Source organism: Lolium rigidum, chromosome 3, assembly GCF_022539505.1.
Source record: "Lolium rigidum isolate FL_2022 chromosome 3, APGP_CSIRO_Lrig_0.1, whole genome shotgun sequence".
Taxonomy (NCBI): domain Eukaryota; kingdom Viridiplantae; phylum Streptophyta; class Magnoliopsida; order Poales; family Poaceae; genus Lolium; species Lolium rigidum.
This window is the reverse complement of record NC_061510.1, coordinates 340,378,952-340,386,844: the sequence shown is the minus strand read 5'-3', so window position 1 is coordinate 340,386,844 and position 7,893 is coordinate 340,378,952.

Here is a 7,893-nt window from a genome sequence, read left to right as displayed (position 1 = left end):
TGTTAGATCTTGTGAGCTGCCTATCATGATCAAGATCATCTATTTGTAATGCTACATGTTGTGTTTGTTGGGATCCGATGAATATTGAATACTATGTCAAGTTGATTATCAATCTATCATATATGTTGTTTATGTTCTTGCATGCTCTCCGTTGCTAGTAGAGGCTCTGTCCAAGTTGATACTTGTAACTCCAAGAGGGAGTATTTATGCTCGATAGTGGGTTCATGCCTCCATTGAATCTGGGACAGTGACAGAAAGTTATAAGGTTGTGGATGTGCTGTTGCCACTAGGGATAAAACATCGATGCTTTGTCTAAGGATATTTGTGTTGATTATATTACGCACCATACTTAATGCAGTTGTCTGTTGTTTGCAACTTAATACCGGAAGGGGTTCGGATGATAACCTGAAAGTGGACTTTTTAGGCATAGATGCATGCTGGATAGCGGTCTATGTACTTTGTCGTAATGCCCTGATTAAATCTCATAGTACTCATCATGATATATGTATGTGCATTGTTATGCCTTCTTTATTTGTCAATTGCCCAACCGTAATTTGTTCACCCAACATGCTATTTATCTTATGGGAGAGACACCACTAGTGAACTGTGGACCCCGGTCCATTCTTTACATCTGAAATACAATCTATCGCAATTGTTCTTTACTTGTTCTTCGCAAACAAACATCATCTTCCACACTATACGGTTAATCCTTTGTTTACCGCAAGCCGGTGAGATTGACAACCTCATCGTTACGTTGGGGCAAAGTACTTTGATTGTGTTGTGCAGGTTCCACGTTGGCGCCGGAATCCCTGGTGTTGCGCCGCACTACACTCCGTCACCAACGACCTTCACGTGATCCTTGACTCCTACTGGTTCGATAAACCTTCGTTTCTTACTGAGGGAAACTTGCTGCTACACGCATCACACCTTCCACTTGGGGTTCCCAACGGGCGTGTTCTTTACGCGTATCATGGGGCGACAAGTTAGGCGTCTGATACGTCCATTTTGCATCACTATTTTGTATCATAATTTACTGTTATTCATTGATTTATTTCATATTTAGAGATGATACTTATGTTATTTCACCTATTTTGCATGTTTCATGATTATTGGAGAATTACTCACCGGAGTCAGGATTCTGCTGGAAAAAGCACCGTCAGGATACAGTATTTTTGAAGATCAACAATTGATGGAAAATATACCAAAGCTCCAATTTTTCCAGATGACGGAGCCAGCCAAAAGGGGAGGCCGAGGAGGGCCACGATGGGCCCCCCCATAGGCCGGCGTGGGCTCCACCCTGGCCGCGCCGCCATGTTGGGAGGGGGCCCACGACCCCCCTCGGCCATCGCCCTTTCGCGTACTTCATCTCCCGAGAACCCTAAGGTGTGAGGGGACATCGAGAATAGACACAGCCGCCTCTGCGGGGCGGAAAAACACCAGAGAGAAAAGAGCTCTCCGGCAGGCTGAAATCTGCCGGGGAAATTCCCTCCCGGAGGGGGAAATCGTCGCCATCGTCACCGTCATCGAGCTGGACTTCATTGGGATCATCATCACCATCTCTCCACCGCCGACACCATCATCTCCACCGCTGCACCTCGTCTCCGCTGTAACATCTAGGGTTGAATCTTGATTATTTCATAGGGGAAACTCTCCCGGTATTGATTACTCCTTGTTATTGATGCTATTGAGTGAAACCATTGAACCAAGGTTTATGTTCAGATTGTTATTCATCATCATATCACCTCTGATCATGTTCCATATGAAGTCTTGTGAGTAGTTCGTTTAGTTCTTGAGGACATGGGTGAAGTCTAAATGTTAGTAGTAAACTATGTTGAGTAATATTTAATGGTTTGATATTTAAGTTGTGGTGTTATTCTTCTAGTGGTGTCATGTGAACGTCGACTACATGATACTTCACCTTTATGGGCCTAGGGGAATGCATCTTGTATTCGTTTGCCAATTGTGGGGTTGCCGGAGTGACAGCAACCTGAACACCCGTTGGTATATCGATGCATGAGGGATAGCAGGATCTCAGAGTTTAAGGTTGTGGTTAGATTTATCTTAATTACTTTCTTGTATTTGCGGATGCTTGCAAGGAGTTTAATCACAAGTATGTATTAGTCCTAGGATGGGCGGTGAATTAGCATAGGTTCACCCACACAACACTTATCAAAACAATGAAGATTAATCAACTATATGAAGCGAAAGCACTAGACTAAATTCCCGTGTGTCCTCAAGAACGTTTGGTCATCATAAGTAAACAAACCGGCTTGTCCTTTGTGCTAAAAAGGATTGGGCCACTCGCTGCAATTATTACTCTCGCATTTTACTTACTTGTACTTTATTTATCTGCTATATCAAAACCCCCTGAAAACTTGTCTGTGAGCATTATTAGTGCTAAGAGAATACTGAAGGATGGGAGAACGACAAAGGCAGAGAGTCAGGTATAAATTATGATTACGAATGCATTGAAACTTTTATGGATACTGATAAATTTCGTAATATGACTGCTACTTATGGTCTTGACTCTCAAGTTGTTGCAAATTTTTATAAAGCCTTTGCCTCTCATTTTGAATTTCCTAGGAAGAACTTCAATAAGTATCATGAACCTTATAAAGATAAAACTGATTCACCTATAGGTAAATGTGTTGAAATTAAAACTGTTGATCATATTCTTCCTGAAGCTTATATTGAAAAAACTTCTTTCCCTGCTAAAATGAAGGAGTATTCTGTTATAACTAGTGTGGTTAATAAAAGTGCAAAGAAACCTATAGAACCTGAGGAGCAAATAAATGTTGAACCTGCAATTGCAATAGTTAAAGATCTTGTGACTGAAAATGTAGAAGACGGTCACATCATATTCTGTGAAGATGCTTCTAATTTTGTTTCACATCCTAGTAAGTCTAGGAAAGCTAGTGTTCCTATGCTCTCTGTTAGAATTGGTGATCATTGTTATTATGGTTTATGTGATATTGGTGCAAGTATTAGTGCCATTCCTTATGAACTTTACAAGGAAATCATGCATGAAATTGGTTCTTGTGAACTTGAAGATATTGATGTGGTTATTCGGCTAGCTAATAGAGAAACTATCTCTCCTATTGGTATTGTTCGAGATGTGGAAGTTCTATGTGGTAAGATTAAATATCCTATCGACTTTTTGGTACTTGGGTCTGGCTGCTAGTAAGACTTGTCCTATCATTTTTGGTAGACCTTTTCTAAATACTTGTGGAGCTATTATAGATTGCAAGAAAGATAAAATTGTGACTAAATTTGCTGGTGAATCTTATGAGTTTAATTTCTCTAAATTTGCCAAAGTTCCTTATAAAGCTGAATTGCCTAATAATGATTTTAGAGTTGAACAGCTTGCATCTATTGCACTTGCTCCTACTAACCCTTTGCAGCAACATTTGGAGGATCACGAGAGTGAAGTCTTTAGGGAAGAAAGGAATGAGCTTGATGAAATTTTCCTTCGTCAACCTATTTGTTGCGGTCAGAAACCCACCGGCGGGCAGCGACTGGCAACACCGTAGAGCCGGGAACAACTAGGGCTGCGGCTGGCCCCAGTCCCTCAGAGCGACGGCCCGCAAAGCCTTCTGGTCACACGTCCGATGCTCGTCGCAAGGGCGTGCCACCTGACCTATACCTGGTCGGGAAGGTATTGGATGATGCCTCGCTTAGTTCCTGCATGGCATACACGTAAACGTTAAATACGAGCCTCGATCGGCTCTCGGGTTGTCTCGTGAATCGGCTCAAAGAGCCGATCCACCCATGATTCGCACGAGGTGTACGAATATATGGTGGTCCTGCTTGATCAAGATAAAGCTAATGCGATCTACGACGATTTAGGGTTTTCACCGCATAATCGGATCATCCTACTCACGATTGGGCCTCGCGCTCGCGTACGGTGATCGTAAGCCGATCCTAGACAGGGCCTAAAAACCAACACGAGGTTGATCCCCGGAACATCCTGTCTAGGGCTAGCAAACTCCACCCCACACGCCGATGGATCCTCCAACCCTTTGTAAGGCCTAACTAATGCGGATATTAAACTAATCCTTGAAGAACAAGGAGCAACCGTAACGGATCGGATCTACTAAACAATGATCAAGCGGGGTGCCGCCCCTACACCTGAGATAGGTGTAAGGGCGGCTAGATGTCTAAGGGTTGCACTACGACAGCATATGATACGAAGAACAATGCTAACCCTAACACATCTAAGATAACTACGTTGCTCGCCATCAAAAAGGCTTCAGCACGAGCAACGCATGAACAACGTAATAAGCTTGTGCTGCCTAGATCGCAAGATGCGATCTAGGCAGCATGGTGCTTACCGGAAGAAACCCTCGAGACGAAGGAGTTGGCGATGCGCCGAGATTTGTTTGTGTTGAACGTTGGTTGTTGTTTATTTCATAAACCCTAGATACATATTTATAGTCCAGGGGACTTTCTAACTCAAGCGTGCACCTAACCGTGCACGGGTAAAACTCTAACTCCTAACCGACACGTATCCTACTATGGTACAGATACACGGGCAAACTAGCCCAATCTTTGTATGTAAGGCCGATTCACGTATTCCTTCTATATATATATTCTTCAAGCCCATCTTGATCACGGCCCACCTCTGATCCGGTCAAATTCTGGTGATAACACATGCCCCCCTGGTTTTGGAAATGACATTTCCAAAATCATTACGCTTTTCTTTCGTCGGGTCATGTCGTGGCAGAGCAGAGCTGCCGCAGAATCTTCCATCATTTCGCCTTGCCTCCTGGGCTTCTCTGCACGAATTGATAATTTCGGCATAACATCCTTGAGAACCGTCATGGCATTAAATCTCCACTACACTCCCTTTATTTATCTGTGCCAAACGGTTCACCACTCCATCCCCTTGCTCTGTTCTGTCCACCAGCGCCAAAAAACCCTCTCCCCCTGTAGCAATGTCTTCCTCTTCCTCTTCCCCCTCAGGCCTCCCCCTCCAATCGTCGCCGAAGAACAAGAAAGAGGACGACCTTCACTCCGGGGCGAACCCCATCTCCTCTGACAAGGAGAAGAAAGAAGGAGAAGTAGAGAAGACCAAGGCCTCCCTCTCCGTCAGGCTTCCGCCGAAGAAACGCTCCCGCATGTGGGCGGACAGCGAGGACGACGATGACGACGAGGAAGGAGAAGAGGAGGAGGAGGAGGAAGATGATTCCTCCTCTTCCGCTGGGTACCCGCCGACGCAGCGCTTCCGCACTTGGGCGGACAGCGAGGATGATGATGATGACGAGGTGGAGGAAGCTCCGGCAGATGGCTGGGGCAGCAGCGGCGAGGAATTCTCCGGCAGTAGCACCGATGGCGACGCCGCCGACGATGCTAGCGAGGAGTAGTTATGTAGGACTAGTAGTCCCTTGAGCAATCGGCTCTTCTTTTGTTCTTCCCTTCTTCCTTGAGCAGTCGGCTCTTCATTGTAAGAAATCCCAATATTAATGAAGAATTTCCCTTAACTTGATTTCGCCGATTTCTTTTCATGCTGACTTGGCCGATTACTAATTTGATCACCGCTCAATAAGCCGATGGCGACACATCGGTATCCTGCGAACCTTGCTCAAATTCAGATCCCTAAACCTCCAACCGAACAGGTCCAATCCGCAGTCAATGAGCGTAATGTTGGATTCAACGGTAAAAACCCCTGAAATAAATGCCTGGCCTCATCATTAACCTCAGGTTTCCAGACATTTTCCTGCCAGACCCTTCTCTTCCAAATCCCCTTCGCTTTCAGGGGTTCTCTGAGACCATTGCTAACTCACGGCGAGATGTAAAACCAACCGATTTCAACAAAATCGGCTCCTTATAGCAAAGGGTCCTTCAGGGCAAGCTGCCCCCCGAGCCTCAGTCAAGGCGGGACAGGTAGTGAGTCAGCCCAATGTGCCGCCATTGGCCTCACATCACAACACAGAGTCAGCCGATTTCAACAAAATCGGCTTCCCAGAGCAGAGAACCTTCAGGGTGAGCTGCCACCCGAGCTTCTTCAGTCCACTTCTTCGTCTTTGCAGGTCAGATCGGCTCCTTTCCTTCGGTGGATCTGATGCAACCCACCCTTAACCTGATCTGCACATCCATGCTGCTCTTGGCATTGGTCAAGGTCATGATCCCTCCAACTTGCCCCAGCTGATACTGCAGACTTGAATACTCGCAAAAAGAACCCGGGGGCCTACTTCCTGCTCCATTGACCCTCTGATTATAACAGTTACACCTCTTGAGTCGATGGCCATGTATCGGCTTTATATCCTTAAGTCGATGTCTACTGCATCGGCTGTGCTTAAAATTTTTTGAATTTTTTACGGCCGATTTATGCATCGGCCCCCATACTTCAATACCCATCATCAAAGAGTATCTTGGGCTGCTGGGCATGTGAAAGGTACCCCTACACATATCCTCGTGTTTTATCCACCTGGATGCCCCCCGAGCCGATTCTTTCAAGGGACTTGATGGTATCGGCTCTTCAAGTATTCCCTGTGGAATCAAATGCTGAACCCAGGCAGAATGTATGATGAGGATAATTTTGGCCGATTGCTGGAATCGGCCTCCACGTTGCTTATTCGATGAAGGTTTTGTAATGTCCCTCCATAAATTTTGGGGCCGATCACAAGGATCAGCATCGCCATGTTTGCTCCTTGATTTGCTCCAGCTACATGGTTAGGCCAGTGGATACGACCAGCCTTGTTGGAGATATGCCCAAGAGGCAATAATAAAAGTGGTTATTATATATCTTTATGTTTATGATAAATGTTTATATACCATGCTATAATTGTATTAACCGAAACATTGATACATGTGTGATATGTAAACAACAAAGAGTCCCTAGTATGCCTCTTAACTAGCTTGTTGATTAATGGATGATTAGTTTCATAATCATGAACATTGGATGTTATTAATAACAAGGTTATATCATTGTATGAATGATGTAATGGATACACCCATATTAAGCGTAGCATAAGATCTCGTCATTAAGTTATTTGCTATAAGCTTTCGATACATAGTTACCTAGTCCTTATGACCATGAGATCATGTAAATCACTTATACCGGAAAGGTACTTTGATTACACCAAACGCCACTTGCGTAAATGGGTGGTTATAAAGGTGGGATTAAGTATCCGGAAAGTATGAGTTGAGGCATATGGATCAACGAGTGGGATTTGTCCATCCCGATGACGGATAGATATACTCTGGGCCCTCTCGGTGGAATGTCGTCTAAATGTCTTGCAAGCATATGAATAAGTTCATAAGAGACCACATACCACGGTACGAGTAAAGAGTACTTGTCGGGAGACGAGGTTGAACAAGGTATAGAGTGATACCGAAGATCAAACCTCGGACAAGTAAAATATCGCGAGACAAAGGGAATTGGTATTGTATGTGAATGGTTCATTCGATCACTAAAGTCATCGTTGAATATGTGGGAGCCATTATGGATCTCCGGATCCCGCTATTGGTTATTGGTCGGAGTGAGTACTCAACCATGTCCGCATAGTTCACGAACCGTAGGGTGACACACTTAAAGTTGGATGTTGAAATGGTAGTATTTGAATATGGAATGGAGTTCGAATATTTGTTCGGAGTCCCGGATGAGATCCCGAACATCACGAGGAGTTCCGGAATGGTCCGGAGAATAAGATTCATATATAGGATGTCATTTTATGTGAATTAAAATGTCGCGGAAGGTTCTATGGAAGGTTCTAGAAGGTTCTAGAAAAGTCCGGAAGAAACCACCAAGGAAGGTGGAGTCCACATGGGACTCCACCTCCATGGCCGGCCAACCCTAGTGGGGGAGGAGTCCCAAGTGGACTCCCCCTTAGGGGGCCGGCCACCCCCCCATATGGGAGGTGGAACTCCCACCTTTGGTGGGAGTCCTAGCCT